Source organism: Dipodomys merriami, unplaced genomic scaffold, assembly GCF_024711535.1.
Source record: "Dipodomys merriami isolate MVZ:Mamm:240054 unplaced genomic scaffold, mDipMer1.0.p SCAF_34, whole genome shotgun sequence".
NCBI classification, from domain to species: domain Eukaryota; kingdom Metazoa; phylum Chordata; class Mammalia; order Rodentia; family Heteromyidae; genus Dipodomys; species Dipodomys merriami.
In genome coordinates, this window is record NW_027204937.1 from 5861341 (window position 1) to 5876853 (window position 15513).

A 15513-nucleotide genomic window follows, 5' to 3' on the forward strand; every position below is an offset into this window, starting at 1 on the left:
TCTCTTTGTCGTTAATACTCCAACTACCTTTCTCACTACAAACATGGCTTCTCAGGAGACCATCCTAGGCCCCCCCTCCCCTAAGCCATTAAGAGAGCTCTGTGTCTCTGTTATTCTCTCAAACATGTCAGACATTCTTTCACATAGAAACAAATAGAGTGCTATTTATATTCATAAATGTGTGATTGGTTTATTGCTTTCTGCTTCTCTCACACTACTATACAACTCATTAAAGACAACGTTCTGTCCCTATGTTTTCTTCAACCAAGAACAGTACTTGGTGAGAAGTAGGTGGTGTTTATTCATCCAAAGAGCAAATGGATGGTAGAATAAACATTGGCATACTATTCATTATTTTTACTATAATTATTTTCCATACAGATAAAGGTACTTAAAAGTGGATAGTCTCACTTCTTTGACATTATTTCCCCCAAATAAAATAGAAGTTAATAATTCAAACTAAGACACTGGATTTGAGTCTTGGACCTGTCACATGCTCCAAGTGTGACCTGACTGTATAATTTCACATCCATTATTATTGAAATTAAATGAGTTGATAAGACTAGTATTGTAACTGGCCCTTTATAAACATTTAGCCAATGCACTATTATTATTGCTATTGACATTAAAATAGTCCCAAATCTCTCTCCATAATCTGTGTGGCCTTTAAAATGCCCCTTAAGTTCTAAGTTTGTCAGTTTCATCATCTTTAAAATAATAATATCAGTCTCCCAACATGCTTCACAAGGTAACTTTAAAGATGCAATGAATTAGCAAGGAGAAAAGCCTCTCTGGATGTTGAAAGGAAGACATATATGTAAGGAAGCCACTACTGACAACTCTAAAAACACAGGGTCAAACTAGACACAATTGACAAATATTTTCATGACTTTGTGTTTCCTTTCTGATAGGCTTAATAGAAAAATGAGAAGTGATATTTTTGTCAGGGATAACAAGTATTTGATGATTTATAGTATTTCATGTGTATATAAATGAGTGGGGAAGAAATGAACACAGCATAGTTTAACAACATATCTTGCAGAATTAAAATGCCTATACTCAGCTCCGTATCAGCAGCTTTCTAGCAGTACAATCACAGGTAAATTGCTTAATCTGTTTACATTAAGTTACAGCAATAGTAATACCTGCTTCATGCGTTGTAAAGGATCAAATTATGTGCCTAAATCATTGACAACCTGTCTAATACTTGTTATATACTTAATATAGGTCAGTGATCACTAAAGTTGTAATTATTTTCTTTGTTTTTATCACTATTATTATGTAGATTAATAGTTAAGCATCTATGAAAATAGTTAAGAAGTTAAAGAATATCTAACAATATCCCACTCATTCAAAATATTATGTTCATATTTAAAGGCAAAGGAATTACTTTCCTAATGTATCAGTGCACCCTAATCACTTAGTTTGATCCAGACTTATGCTATGTGATTCAGAGACATTCTCAAAAGTAAAGAGGTTGGAAAATCACATCCAATGAACAATATCATCACCCCAAAGTACAGAAATCATACATTCTTATAATAAAACTTCATCCTAGCCAATGTCTTCCTTTTCAGGATACAAATCCCAGCTCACTAGACAATTGCTCAGCAAGAAAGACTTGGAATAATTTTTGTGTAGCTTAAATTCATGCCAGGTTACAGCCATGCTTTCTCTACTTGGAATTGTCACATATCCAATTCAACTCAATTATCTTCACTCAGCAGTTTTCTTCTGACATCAGGAAGCTCTTGTTCCCTTGGGACATCAAACCATGGCCTATGTACAGCAAATTTGACTTGTATTTATTTTTGTAAGATGTAGTAAAAATAAATTAATAATAATGATTACTATGTGCACTCACCCAACAAGGCTATATTAAGAAATGACGAGGCCTTAAACTTATGAGTAAGGAAGATAATGACTCAGGGTGATGCCCAGATTCTCACTAATGTGAGATGAATTTTTGAACCACTAAAGGACATTCCTAAGGTGAATAGCCAACTACTTTGTGAGGTACCCATCGCCCCTAAAAATATTAGGGACAGAGATTGGAGGATTGTAGTTCAAAGCCAGGCCCCACAGGAAAGTCTGTGAAAGGCTTATCTCCATTTAAAGACCAAAAACAAAAACAAGAACAGAAACAAAAACCATGCTGAAAAAATGGAGGTGTGGCTCAAGTGGTAGAGAGTTTTCCATAAGCAAAAAATGCTCAGGAACAACGCCCAGGCCCTGAGTTCAAGCCCCAGAACTGGCGCGCACACACACACACACACACACACACACACACACACACACACGAAATTATGTATTTTTCAGTAGTATTAAAACTAATAATAGTAGATAACATGTACTGAGCACACTCATGGGTCAGGCCCTACTTCAACTACTTCTCTTGTCTTCTACATCATTCTCCCATCATGGCCTGTTATGTATTTTCATTTTACAGATTAGAGGCTAAGATTTTTAGAAAGTGACTTACTAAGTTGAAAGCTAATTAGTGGCTAGTCTATGATATCTACCCTGTTCCAAAACTCCAAACTTACATTCTAAACAACCTGGCTATACTACCTAATTAAATGTCTTATTACATTAATGTTGGCTTGTAGGACTTGTCTTCGTTATTAATCATATTATTAATATTTTCACATGGAGCATAATACCCACAAACCTCAGTGGGATCCAGGACTTAAGTATGGTCTCAAACTTAAATACCTCTGCAAAAGGTAATAATTAGCTCCCCTAGCATCTGAATCCATTCAAAGAATTTGCAGACCTCTGGTTTCAAGGCCTCTATCAGGAGTCCCTGATAAAATATGTTCCAACCTACTCAGACTTAAAACACAAAAGAATATTTACTTTTTTAAAATAATAACAGTACTATGGATGGGCTCACTGATTCTGGTAGAAAGTTCCATTAACTACATGTCTGTGATATTGAATAGAAATACATGTACATGGCTCATGACTACTATGCTTCAGAAATAAATAAATATGAAATAAATAAAATACCCACTTATTCATAGTAATAGGAAGACCTTGTATCATTTCCACACCTCCTACTAATTAAAAAATTATATAATACTAGGTACCTTTTCTCTTTTGTTTTTCTTTTTTTTCTTTTCTGTACCCATTGAGCTAAGTCACTGCCACATAGGCATAATAACAGAGTTGGTGATGGCACATCTCCCTGTCCAGTAAACCAATCCTGCTAGCACAACCCAGCAGACTGAGAAGTAGGGGAAAGTCCCAGTGTCCTTGCAAGTTCAAAATTGTAGTTTCATGTATTCTTTCTGCATTGAATACTGTTTATTCAGACACTGAATGAGGTAAACTTCTTAGCACAGACAAGAAGAATAGTAGAAAGATTCTAATACATGAGAAATCAGGTCTGGACATCAGTTTCATAGACAGTTACAAATCCAGGGGAAGAATTCCACTAAAATTCAATTGGAGAGCAAGTAGGCTTGTAAGCACAATCACATGCCTTATGTAAAAAAAAAAAAATGTCCAGCAAATACTGGGTGCGAATAATCTCTGCCCATTTGAAATTGCTAAATAGTATACAGAAGTCAAAAGTAGTAAATGCTGCTGAGCAAGAATAGAGACTCAGAAAGAAAATTAAATATCATCAAGCACAAAAAGTAAGATTTTAAATTTCCTATAGTCTAAAACAAGAACAGAAATCATTAGAAGAAAAAATTAAAATAAAGTTAAATAAAACTGGTTTAAAAAAAACATTTTATGTGAGATCGTCAAGAAAGCTAATCATGTATGAGCAGTGTTAAGACCACTACAAGGCAGAAGTAGCAGTCATTTCAAATTACTGATGTAGCAATTTGAAAGTCATAGTTTCAATACCTTTTCCTAGACTATTATGCCAAAGAACAGGGGATGATGCCTATTCCAAGGACTGAAAGGGCTGGGAAGGTGGTTCAGTGGTAGAGCACTTGCTTTACATGCATGAGGCCCTGGGTTCGATTCCTCAGCACCACATAAGCAAAAAGAAAAAAAGCCGGAAGTGGCACTGTGGCTGAAGTACTAGAGTGCTAGCCTTGAGCTGAAGTGCTGAGGGACAGCGCCCAGGCCCAGAGTTCAGGCCCCAGGACCGGACCAAAAATAAATAAATAAATAAATAAAAAAGAACTGAAAATCCAACTCAGGGTCATAAGATGTTTCTAAAACCAAAACAATTGGCTAGAAAGCAATAACAAAAGATATGACAAAAGATATGAAGTCAAAACATACTGAATGGCATGTGAGTAAGAGAGAGAGCACATGCTAGAACTAATAGACTGAGCCACATTTCCCATATCCCAGGCCAAACATACACCTACAGCCTACTCTCCAGAAAAGAGAAAAAATAAAGAGATCTACAAAGCCAGGTGCTGATGGCTCACAACTGTAATCCTAGCTATCCAGGATGCTGAGATCTGAAGATCTTCCAAACTAAAGCCTTTTCGAAGCCAGCCAGGGAAGGAGAGTCACACATAAAGTCACAGCAGTGGTGTCTATGGCTGATGTAGAGTTAAAGTGGGGCTAAAGCTAAGGTTTGGGCTACAGTCAGCATTAATATTAGGAATGCTGAGGATAGAGTTAGTGTTCATGTTTTTTAAATTTTATTTTAATGTAAAGATGCTGTACAGAGGGGTTACAGTTACATGAGTAAAGTTATGAGTACATTTCTTGTTGGGCATTGTTACCCTCTCCTTTGTTTTTCTCCCACTATCCCTCCCCTCCTCTACCTCCTCCGCCCTCTTCCCTGAAGTTGTAAAGTTCATTTCCCACATAGTGTCTTGTGAGTATCATTGTTGCAATGGGTCATCCTGTGTCCTTGTTTCAACATTTTGTTATTCCCCTTCCCCTCCCCAAATTAGATAAATGTATATACAAGATGCAAGGTACCAAAATCAAGTACAGTGACAACAAGGATATTCCACAGGAGGAAGAACACACAAAAGAATTTTTTTAAAAAATCATACAGTAAAAACAACAATAAAGAAAAACCTCTTAAGTCCATATCTTAGGGTTCATTTCACTTAGCATCATCTTATATGGTCATATGTGATAGCTTTTGAGCTTTTCTGCTTATCTGATAAGATTATCCTAGATATATACTAATTAAAAATGATGTAAGCCAGACACAAAGAAATATAGGTCCCATACTTTCCCTTATTTGTAATAATTAGTATACATCTAGTGCTCATATTTCAATAGTGACTGGATTACATTAGGATTTCAGGCCAGGCTAAAGTTTAGATTCAATTTAGATTTAGGCTTAAGTTTAGTGGGGGACTGGAAAGGTAGGGAGAAAGGAATTCTCAGTTCATGCCTGTAATCATAGCTACTCAAGAGGCTGAGACCAGGAGTATCATGGTTCAAAGCCACCCTATGAGCAAAGTCTTTTAAGACTCCATCTCCAAAATAACCATCAAAATGCTGGACTGGAGGCACAATTCTGGTAGTAGAGCACCAGCCATGAGCAAGAAAGCCAAGGGAAAGCAAGAGACCCAAAGTCAAACCCACACACAGGCAAAAAAGAAAAAAGAAAAGAAAAAAGAAAAGCCAGGAAACAGTGGCTTGTACTTATAATCCTAGCTACTCAAGAGGCTGAGAGCTGAGGATTAGGATTCAAAGCCAGCCCCAGCAGAATGGCTCATATGGTAGAGTACCATCTGTGGGTGAAAAAGCCAAGCAAGAGTATAAGGCCCAGAGTTCAAGCCTAGGTATCAATATACATACAGGTATACACATCTATACATACATGTACACACACACACACAATGTACCTGATCTGAATTTGAATTTATAGAAGTTTGATAAATATTTATGGGGCAAATAAATCTTACACATATTTATTGAAACAATACACAGACAAGGGAACAGGAAGTTATGGTATAGTAGCAACTCATATGATAAAGGTTTGCACAGATGTTGAAAAGGAAATTAAAATCCCATCCTGGGATGTGAGAAAGATCTTAAAAACCAAATAGAAATTCTTTAGGAAGATATGTGAGCATCTCAGAGAAGAAAACAGAACCTGTAGAAGCAATAAGATACAAGAAGAAAGAGTATTCTATGTGTTCTATGCAATGCCATTGAAGCCAGAGTTCAAGGACTTTCCACACATGAGTTGAGCGATAAATAGACCATGCTAAGGAAATGGATATTTAATTAACATTGGTGACTTCCTAAGTTAGTGACATTCTTTATAAAACCTAACAGCATATTTTCCTTCCCCAATAAATATTAGGCTGAGCCTTTCATGCCTGAGGAGTTGATGGATTCAGAATCATTGTTCTGAGCATTGCTTTATGACTATGTTGACTTTAAATTTTGAAATAAGAAGTTAGCATTTATTGAACACTATACTGTGTGCCAGGCATTGTGTGAGTTTTCAAACAATATTCATTGAAATCCTTCCAAGTATAGGCATTGTTATTCTCAGTGTTCAAATTTAAAAATTAAAAAAAAAATTGAAACTGGAAAAAAGTTACTAATATTTCTCCATGTCATCATACTACTCCAAGATAGTCCCAGGTTTTATGGTGCTTCCTTTGAACTTAAAAGGGAGACAAATCCCCTTAAATGGAACATTATGATCCCTGTGGAGATGGAGAGTTTCCTCAGCTCATTCCCTTCCTCTGTCACCCAGACTCACCTGCTCTCCAGGACAGGCAGGGAAGGAGCAAGCAGCAATGCCTAGATAGATCTTCCCTGTGCGTTTTGACATGTCAAGAAGAACTTTTGAGAAAAACTGGTAACAATTTCTATTCTTGTAGTCGTTCTGTGGCCCTATTGAACAAGAGAAAAAAATGCCTGTGGCCACTTGGCATAGTCTAGAATAAACAAAATACTTTGCTTAAGTCACTTTCCAATGAATTCTATTATTACTACCCAGCCCTGGGGTTAAACATCAGGATCTGAACTGAGCTGGGTACACTGGGATCAGACTCTTAAGTTATGTCAGTCTCTGCCTAAGTTTATTAAAGGAGCTGTCATCTCATCTCCTCTCCTCTTTTCTTTTTCATTTTGTCTTAATTTTATTGTAAAGATGGTGTACAGAGGATTACAGTTACATAAGTAAGGTCATGAGTACCAAAAGAAATGAACTCCGACTCCTCCCTATCCCCTTGTGCCCACGGTGTGCAGAAATCTCTTCCTCCCTCCCTTTCTTCACAAATCTGAGTGCTTGAGGTATGCTTAGGTGTGTCTGAGGAGGACTCCAGATCTGGTTACTGCCACGCCCCCTTCCCATTTGAACCCTGCTCCCTTTCCACTGTCTTCAGGGGGAACTGGAGAGCTGAGCCACCTCACACGTGGATCCAGGCCTGATAGCTGAAGCTGTCTCACGCTCCCCTACCAACAGTGGAAGCGGAGGGCTATTTAACCCACTGCTTACCTTGCTCTCTCCTCTGAGGACCTGGTGGTAAAAAGTGAAGGATCTCCCATTTGACCTGCTTCCCATTATTTCCTCCATTGCCACACTTAGGTGAGGTAGGCAATCATCTTCCTCCTTTAGACAAAGGTGCAGTGTCTAAATGTCTGTCACATGACTGAAATGTCATCAATGCACACAGCCACAGCACGTCTCTTCCTTTAGAAGGAATCAATTTTTTTAAATTTGATTTTATTGTCAAGGAGATGTACAGAGGGGTTACAGTTACAAATGTAAGATAATGAGTATATTTCTTGTCAAACATTGTGAACCCCTCCCTCATTTTTCTCTCATTATTACATACACACACCCTCAGGTTGTAAAGTTCATTTCCAACATAGTGTCTTGTGAGTATTGCTGTTGCATTGGTTCACCCTTTATCTCAGTTTGGTTGTTCCCCTTCCCTTCTCCAAATCAGATAACTGTATATACAAGACACAGGGTACCAAAATCAATGACAACAGGAGATAAACCAAAGGGGAAGGAATGAAAGAAAAAAAGAACATTAAAAACAAAAACCACCAAGAAGATCCACTTGTTTCCATCAGCTTCTTCCTTGGGTCCCTGTAGAATTCCAAGGCTGAGCAAATGTGAGTGTTACAGGTTGGATAGTTCTGCCCCATCCTTGCCAAGGAAGCAGGAGGACCAGAAGAAAAAGGAAGAAGCAATGAGAAGTCAGAAGCATAGGGATCCAAAGGCAAATGCCACCCACAATTGATTCTGTTCTCTAGGCTGCAAAATACTTGACTACTGAACTTTTGTTCTTATCCCCAGCTCCTAATGACTTATTTCACCTAATCTTCACATGAAATTCCTGCACTTCCCCTCTAACCTTCTAAGGCATCATTTATTGGTTAACCCAGAGAGTTATTTTTCTCCCTTTGAAGATGTAATCGACATAAAATCAACATAAATCCCCAACCCAGAGTGCTCATGTCTCAAGTGTCCAGCTCTCAGAGAGATGGACCAGACATTCTCCGTGAGACCATGACATGACTTCAAGAATAATTGCAATTCATCTTGAAGTTTTTTTGGGGGGTACAAATTGATCACTCCTGAATGAGTAGAGATGGTGCTGATCTTTATTGTGTTATGCCACATGAAAGCATGTTCTGCAAAAACACAACTTGCTGTGCTAGATAGCTTAGGATATACTATAGAATAGCCAAGGAAAACTCATTTTACTGACTCCTGAATCTTACAGTGTCTCTAACATACTAATCTGCTTGATGACTCTCCAAGAATAACTTTAAGGTAAGCAATGTTTCCCAATCTTATTGTGGGACCATGAGGTAGTTAAGATTTTTAATGTATTTATTTTATTGTGAATTAATATACCTTAATAATAGAGAAGGCTTCATTGTGACCAAGCTATAGATGCTGAACAAATTCAACCTTCTCCGATATTCCCATGTTCCCCTTCCTCCTAACAGTGTTAAGTGTGTTGCATATGCTGTCTTCAGACATATATGTGTAATGTATTTTATCTCTTCACTCTTCAGTCTCCTTTCTTCCTCTGCCTTCCTATGGATTTTCCCTTTTATATCCATGTTTCCTTAGTATCATCATCATCATCATCATCATCATCTTCTTCATCCTCATCTTTATCATTTTAGGTCTAAATTCTACCAAACTGTAAAAATATGTGATAACTGGCTTTTAGATCTTGACTTATCTCCCTCAACACAATGATATCCAGTTCCATCTACTTGCCTGCAAGTAATATAATTTTTGTTTTCTTTATGGCTGAGTAATATTTAATGGGGTGTATATGTATACACATATGCCATATTGTCTTTATTTTTTTTATAAACTCTAGTACCAGTCTCATCAGAATTATGAGGTTACACTGGATGGTGTCCATGTTACCACCCAGTTTCCATCCAGCAGTCTAGGGCACCTTTGCACTAAAGCAGTGTGTGTGTGTGTGTGTGTGTGTGTGTGTGTGTGTGTGTGTGTGTGTGTGTGTGTGTGTGTGTGTGTGTGTGTGTGTGTGTTTGTGTGTGCCCCAAATCACTAAAGCCATTCTATAAAATTACCTTTGGACTGTGTAAGAAACTTAAATGATTTTGGAATTTAGTGGAGTGCCCCACCAACGTATCTTATCATATGTGTGTAAATATTACAGAATCTGAAAACTAAAAGATTTCTGTTCCCCATCATTTCAGATAAGGAAAGTGAACCTGTATTAGCCATCGCTTGTCTCCATTATCAAATGAAAATCCCTTCCCAGCCCTGTGACTGCGGTGTGTCAGGGCAGATAAGGACTATCCACTGGGGAAGATTCAGGAAGAAAGTTTGCAAGCATTTCTAACCAGATGAGGAGAAACAGGGGAGAAGGAGCTGTCTGAGACTGTTATTAATTATGATAACAACAATAAAAACTGTAGGTCTTTTTTGTTCCTTTCCATCCTTACCACTTTTTAGCGTTGATCTTTATCTGAAATGACAAACATTTTCTATGACAATTTGCTTCCACCCAGAACATCTGGTATCTGGCCAGCAACTGTAAATTGATGCTCCCTGCTCTAGTGTCTGACTCTGGAAAGGGTTGGGGGTGGTGTTTGTGGGAGCAGAGGCACTGTGGCTGCTGAGACATTTAAAATGCACGCTCCCCTAATAGGAAACAGAGCAGACTGTGATAGAGAGATGGGAAGGAGAGAAGCTGTGCGAATGGAGGTGGGGGGAGGGAGGAAGGAGGGGCCCCTAGCTAGCAAAGGCCCAGGATCCAGCAGGGAGGCCCGGGAGGATGGAACAAGGAGTGGGGTGGCCTGATCAGATAGCACAAGAAAGCCATGCGATAAAAAGAGGTCTGGCCTACAGAGTGTCTTGAAGTCAGGTAAGGAATCACCTGACAAGGAAAGCCAAGAGTGAGGAAATTGGAATGCCAGAGAACCTGGTACCATCGCAGGAGGGGCTGAAATATTCCTCTTGGTATGGAGTAGGTGGAGTGAAGCATCCTTTTACTTACAGAGCTGCCCATGGAGATGAGTGCCTTTTATCAACAGGGAAACCATCAAGGCATTCAGTACACAAAGCTGTAGCCAGTCGGCTAAGAGGTATTTCAGCTCACAGGGAAGACAGATGCCCCAGAAAGAATCTGTCAGGAAACGTTGAAGTTTATATCAAGATACTGATTCCAGCACGATCTTCAGAAATGAACTGAAAGGTTTTTGTATAGCAAGAACTCTTAGAAAACTGACGTTCAGAAGTAGGATAGAAGAGGGTTCGCTAGGAAACAAGACACAGGCCTGGGTTTAAGGAACTTTTAGGACTTTTATCCTGGGTACAGTGGACAAAGTTGGTGCTCGGCCCCCTTCACAGGTTTAGGGGAAAGATCTCAGTGGTGATGACAGTTGTGCAGGAAAGTTGTAAAATCTTGAAAACAATACAAACAGGAAGAGAGTAATAGACTTATCCATCTTTATAGTTAAGAGGCACTTACTTAAACATTCAAATGATACCATTATCCATGTCACTTTAAGTCTTTAATACTTTAGGTCAGAAATGGCTGAACTTCAGTTCTACACTTTGGTTCTTCTAGATTTTCTAGTCAATTCCTGAGCAATCCTCTCCTTCCTGCCTATCATGAAAGGAACTTACGTGCCTTTTTCACAACTCACTGGATATCTGATTCAGATGGACCTTATTAATATCCTCAATGTAACTTCACCTCAGCATAAGACAAACAATATTGCTTCTTCTAGCACAGATCTCATATTAAGCCCAAAAGTAATGATGAAGGAGAACCAGTGTTTGTGGCCAGAGGTTTTCATAGTCAGCATCCCCAGACCCACTCAAATTCAGAAGGTGTTCAAAGCAGAGATTAGGAACCCTGTGCCCTTGGTGCCAGATGGTGGGCTCGCCAAGAGGCTCAGGAAACACAACGCCCTAGGGGCTGTGCAGCTGCCACATACTTCCCTATCCCTGGGAGCCTGCCAAGACCCCATCAGCACCCTTGCCCAACTACTTTCACCAAGAAGGTAGGCACTGAGAACCTGTTAAAGCATCATAAGAGATTAGGCCTGTCCCGGAGTTCTCACCTTCAGCCAACTGCCCTGTCTTGAAGGATAATGTTCCTTTAATTGTGTGAAGATAGAGCCATCACACAATAATGACCATGTTTGTAAGTGTGCAATTCAGTGGCATTAAGTACACTCCCACTGTTATGCATCCATCACCACTATCCATCTCTAAAACACTTTAAATCTAAAACTCTATACCCAATAAATAATAAGGCCCTATTCTCACATGTCCAGTATCACATCCCCTCTCTATGAATCTAACTAATCTAGAATCATCATTTAAGTAGAATCATAAATATGTGTAATTTTTGTCTGGCTTATTTCCCTGAGCATCATTTGTCAAAGTTCATCCTTGTCAGAATTTCCAATGTTACTGAGGATAAATAATACTCTACTGTATGTTAATGTCACATTTTGTTTATCTCTTCGCCCACTGGTGGACGTTGGGTTGTTCATACCTTTGAGCTGTCATGATTGATGCTGCTATAATCATGAGTGGACAATATTTATTCATATCCCCACATTTAGTTCTCTAAGGTATATAACTGGAAATAAAATTGCTATGCAGTATAATTCCATTTTGCTTTTTGAGAAATCAACATATTGTCTTCTGCAAAGGCTGTATCATGTTTAATACTTTCACCAGCATTGTGCAAGGATTCCATTTTGCCATACCCTGCACAAAATTACCTATCCTCTCCTATTTGTTTGTTTAATAATCTTTATCCTACTAGGTATGAAACAATATTTCATTGTGGTTTTGATTTGCATTTTCCTAATGATTAGTTATATTGAGTGCCATTTCACAAGCTTATTAAGGACAGATTTAGAATCAGCAGTTGGCTCTTCTCCAGAATTCCTAGCACCTACTCCTCCCTCTTCTAAAGGAACGCCAAATCTCTTGAATTCCTCCTCTTTCTGATAGTAGCACACTCTTCCTTGGTTCAGGATCCCGATACCTAATCATGGTTTGTGTCATCTGTTGGGTCTTCTTGCCATGAATGTACAAAGGCTACTAGAGGGAGGAGGAGCCAGCTTAATGCCCCGGGAAACCAACCACAGTTCTAACAGTTGTCACCACAAATATATATAAGAGCTCGTTTTCAGAGAATCCAACAACCATTTGATATATCCACTCACTAAGTAAACTTTTATTGAGTGAGAACATTTTTGTAAGTTTGTTTTCTCCAAAATGTTAAAGGATGTGTGCCACACAGTGCATAGTAAAGGGCTGGTACACTCATAAGTGTTAGCTGTCATCATCTTGTTTCTTTATTTGTTTGGGGGATTTTCCATTTGGGGTTTTGGTTTTGTTTATCAGCAAGGGAAAAGATGAGATTCACTTTCTTCCCCCCTCCTACAGATCTAAAAAAGAAAAAGAAAAAAATCAAGGACTTCCTGTGCCCCAATGGAATGTCTCTCTATTTCACACTGTGTTAGGTTTCATCAAGAATCTAAGAGTAATCTGATCCACAGCCACAAATTTTTATGAATGTAATTTCAACAAAGTGAGTATTTCTCTGTAACACAGGCCAAAGAAGCAAAATGGTTTTGATAATTTTTTTAAAAAAATGTTCTCCCCCAAAATCCAGTGTCAAGTTAAGAAAGGGTGTCACCCAAGATCACTAGTAGCAAATGGAAGCTTAGCTTCAGAGAGCTGGAAAGCCACAGACAACTAATGATTCCTGACGAAATCCCTAGCCTGAAGGAGCTGGCTTACTTAAGAAGTCTGTTCTGTGGGAAGCCTGGGTGCCCAACTTGGAAGTCAGAATCCCCAAAGCAGTTACGCTTGACTTCAAGCTTAGCATCCGAGAGCTCAACTCAGACTTTCTCCTGAGCCATATTGCAGGGAAGTGCCTTCTTTGTGTTGGCAAGTCCACTAACCCAACCACAGCCCAAGAGTTTGGATCACAGGCCGTGGTACTTGTCAGATTCAATTGTAAACTATCCAAGCTTTACAACCTTCAATTTAGCAACTCATTTCCCTGGCTTATGACTTTTGTTAGCTGGGGTTTCCAGAGCTACCCAAGAGAGATATATAAAGAAGAAAGTTTGCTATCGTTATTCTTACCATCAAGAATTTTACGTGGCAGGTTCAGGAGGGAAAGACACGTTGAATGGAAAAAAAGCAAATCCTTTTAACAGTTATTGTTGCGTAAGACCACCTTGAAGTGCTATGTTTCATTTGCATTGTCAGTGAAATATTTGTAAAGAGGGAGACTTGAAAAAAAAAAAAAAAGAAAGGCAGCACCTTGTGTTCAATCCACTAGAAGTTGGGAACACTCAGCATGGCCACTTGTAAGACGGTAAGAATAATCTTCACCACCTGCTCCCGGGAGCTGAGAGGGAGTTGGAATCCTGGAGCCAAAGGTGTGATCCTCACTCTTATGGTTCCCACTGCAGAGTAACATATGGAGAGGGAAAGAAAGCATATAGATACGTATGTTTCTGTTTAAACCCTGTGTGCAATGCTGACTTTTATCTTATTTTGCCTTTAAGCTAAACTGCATGGGTCACATTCAGAGCATATGTTGTTATCACTCGCCTTTTTTTTTTTTTAGCTCAGGAAAATTGAGTGAATAACGGGTATTGTTTTCCTGTATACCATGGTTAGAGCTCTTACTCAACATGCCAAATAGTAGATTCTCTCATAATTATGTGGCATGCTTTCCCAGCTGTGTCATTCATGGTTTTTAGGGACTGAGTTTGGGATATTTCAAAATTAGCAGAGTATTCTTTTACAAGTGGAAAATTCTTTTCACTTTCCTTGATTAAAAAAAAGAAAAGAAAAAAAGATCAGACAATGAAAGCATTGCCCTCTTGGATACCCATATGCCTTGCAAAAACAGACCCTTAATTGGTCTACTATGCTTTTCACTTTTTGCTTTTTCTCTAATGAGCTTTCCCATCATGATCTTGGACTATGAACTCTGGCTGAGGAAACCAGCCCTATAGAGACAGAACCCCACACTTCTATACAAGGCATTGTCTTTAATTTGACTTTTAGGTTGACCCCAGGAGGTACACACTACTAAGGTTGATGGTGTTCCTTGGGTGTAAGACATGAAATGGGTTTAAATAACACTGTATTAGTCATGAGGCAGAAATGGAGTAATGTTGTCATGACTCCAAAGTAGCATTGTTGAGTAAATGAATATGTGAGAAGCACTTGCTAAACTAAATGAGTTTTGCAGTTGTGTGCACATTTGTGTAATCCTGTTTATTGATGCCTGAAACAATTTGCAAAATAGAAACAAATCCATGAAGAAGAAATATGTTTGGAATTATTTGTTTATATGACGATTTAAAAAAAAACACACACAGGAATCCAACTGCCACATTTCATGCACTAAATATACCATATGTGGAAGTTTCCCCTCAGAAAATCAAACAGCAACCTTTGCTATCTGAGGCAGAACACAAAGGAAAAACTCTTTTACTTGCATATGCCACTGTTTTTAGTTTGAGACATAGTTCTGTACATTCTTTTTTCCAAACAAAATATCAGGATACCTTGGTGTGTGTGTGGGGTGTGTGTGTGTGTGTGTGTGTGTGTGTGTGTGTGTGTGTGTGTGTGTGTGTGTGTGTGTGTGTGTGTGTGTTTAGAAGCTGATGAAGAGACATGTAATGTCTTTTTTATGTGGTTCTATTCCCTGTAATAGTACCAGTACTGGGGCTTCAACTCAGGGCCTTCCACTATTACTTAACTTTTTCACTCAAGACTGGGCTCTACCACTTGAGCCATACCTTCACTTCCTTTTTTCCTTTCATTTTTTTTCTAATTAACTGGATATAAGAGTCTCCAGGACTTACATGCCCCAACTAGCTCCAAATTGCAATCCTCAGATCTCGGCCTCCTAAGTAGTTAGGATTACAGGTGGGAGCTACTAGCACCTGGCACTAATGTCCCTTAATTTAAGTGAAAAAACTAACTCTAATAGAAATATTTCTTCACTTTTTCCTGAAAATAAATCACTGTGGGTATTGGAGATCCAATCTAGGGCCTCATGATTGCTAGATAAGTGCTATATGACTTGAGCCATAATCCTC